This window comes from Clupea harengus, chromosome 15, assembly GCF_900700415.2.
Source record: "Clupea harengus chromosome 15, Ch_v2.0.2, whole genome shotgun sequence".
NCBI classification, from domain to species: Eukaryota; Metazoa; Chordata; class Actinopteri; order Clupeiformes; family Clupeidae; genus Clupea; species Clupea harengus.
In genome coordinates, this window is record NC_045166.1 from 10,792,981 (window position 1) to 10,795,480 (window position 2,500).

Consider the following 2,500-nt stretch of genomic DNA (forward strand, 5'->3'; position numbering starts at 1 on the left):
TACAGTTGGTATGGGCTCCACCCCTCCCTCCATCTCTCCCATTAGGAAGGCTCAGATAAAGGGGAGGCTTGATGTGGCGACTGAGCTGAAATGGGCCTTTTCAAGTGGCGCCCCCGTCATAGAAGCCAAATAGGAGGTGACACAGGAATGCACTGGGCCGCAGGAGAACCATTCCTCCCAAAGGTTTCTCACAGGTCAATGGAACGCTGTAGAACTGCTAGTAGAAGTCAGTAGAACTCTCATGTTCTAACTCTATTGATCTAAGCTAAGTTCTAAGAGTGTTACTGCTCAAGACTCCACACAAAACAGTCGGCTGTACGGTCCAATACAGTAAATACACATAGGTCCCTCCACTGGTGGTGATTCTTGAGTGTGTGTTGCTGTTTGAAAAGACAAGTGTGAATAGGCCCCAACGTGCTCAAAGCTTCAACGCATCTTGTGTGGGTAGAAAAGGTTCTTGGTTCCTTTTAAAGTGTTCCCTGATACTAGAAACAGAATGACTATCAAAGAACTCAGTTGATGAGGGAATTCAAAGCAGTGCCATGAAGCTTTCCCCTGGGGAGATGAGATGAGCTACAGAGTGCTTAAATGTTCTTGACTGCATCCATTTCCTCTTAAGAGTGTAGGTGTTGGAGCCATGTAATATTCTTGTACTTCTGTTGCGCTCTCAGCCATTATTTCCCCTTGTCCTGCTGTGTTGGCGGCGGTGTTGGGCTTGCCCTCATGCATTAGCACACTGCATTGGCACTCTGATGCATCCGCTGCATACTCCAAGCCTACGCGCTCTCGTGCGCTACTAGTAGTGCGGTAGCTAGGCAACGCACCGGGCTGAGGGGGCACTTACAGTAAGTGTAAATATACTCCGTGATCGCCCTGCGGTAAGCTTGTGGAGAGAGACACTGGAAAAGAGATCTGGAGGGCCAAGGGGGGGGGGGGGGGCACTTGGGGGTATTTTTGAGACCTCCCTGGGCCTCTTGTAAGGAAATTTGGATGGATGCCCTATGCAGAAAGTGCCAGGTACAAGCAATAATAATAATAGTAGTAGTAGTAGTAATAGTAGTAGTGGTAATAATGACAGTGGAGGCCATTTACAGCATGGAGTACTCTATGTTGTATTAGAATAGAATAGACTTTATTTGTCATTGTGCATTGGATACACAACTAAATTTGTTTGTGCAACCACTAAAAAAAGTGCAGTTGTGCTGGGTGGAGGGTATGAGGGTTGTGTGATTGTTTAGTTCTGTGATGGCCCTGGGGATGAAACTGTTCTGCAGTCTGGAGGTGCGGGCTGTAGTGGCCCGGTAGCGCCTGCCAGAGGGTAGCAGGGTGAAGAGATGGTTTGCGGGGTGAGTCTCATCCTTCAAAATGCCACATGCTCGGCGGAGGCAGCGTGTCCTAAAGATGTCGTCCAGAAAGTCCAATTATTCTCTCCGCAGACCTTATGACCTGACTGAGGGATTTCCTGTCCTTGTCTGTGCAGTTGACATACCATGCAGTGATACAGTATGTGAGGACACTTTCAATGCAACAGTGGTAAAAAGACTTAAGCAGCTCGGAAGACAGGTTGTTTCTCTTCAGTATTCTCAAGAAGTAGAGCCGCTGCTGTGCTTTCTTGACTGTGGCGGTTGTGTTACTCACCCATTTCAGGTCCTCTGAGAGCATAACCCCCAGGAACTTAAAGCAGGAGGTCCTCTCCACTTCCTCACCATTGATGATGAGGGTTTGCCTTTTGCCGTCTGAAGTCAACTATGATTTCTTTTGTCTTTTTGACATTCAGGGTCAGGTTGTTTTGCTTACACCATCCTGTCAGTCTGTCAACTTCGTCTCTGTAGGCACTTTCATTTCCGTTGGTGATTTGTCCCACCACAGTCGTGTAATCTGCAAATTTGATTACTGTATTTGAAGTATGGGTGTTGGTGCAGTCATATGTGTAGACGGAGTAGAGCAGGGGACTCAATACACAGCCTTGTGGAGCTCCGGTGCTGAGGGACAGGCTCGAGGATTGGTGAGGACCCAGTCTCACTGTCTGGGGGCGATCTGTTAGGAAATCCTTAATCCACATACACAGGCTGTAGCTGAGGCCCAGATCAAGGAGTTTGGTGATCAGCCGGTTGGGGGCGATGGTATTAAAAGCCGAGCTGTAGTCTATGAAGAGGAGTCTCACATATGTCTCCTTCTTGTCCAGGTGTGTCAGCGTTGTATGGAGGGCTGTGACGATAGCATCCTCAGTGGACCTGTTTTCCCTGTAAGCATACTGATGCTGGTCCAGGGAGCGAGGGAGGGCAGCCTTAACGCGCTTCGCCACCAGCCTCTCAAAGCACTTAACCTGCACAGCTGATTCTGCAACCTGGAGAGAGGTTCTTAAATGTATAGTTTTCTTGTGTAAGACCAGGGCGGGAGAAAAGAGAACTAAAGGTTCTTGTGTTTCCATACAGCTCCAGCCCTTCCAGCTGGGGTCTCAGCTAGTGTTCGTACGTTTGCTATTAGGGAGCTTTAGAAG

The 2,500-nt window shown here is 48.5% G+C and overlaps 1 protein-coding gene across 1 annotated transcript in view; it reads left to right on the top strand.

Moving 5' to 3' along the window:
- Positions 1–2,500, top strand: part of jag2b (jagged canonical Notch ligand 2b) — a 56,629-nt gene that overhangs the window by 25,190 nt on the left and 28,939 nt on the right. The window lies entirely within an intron of this gene.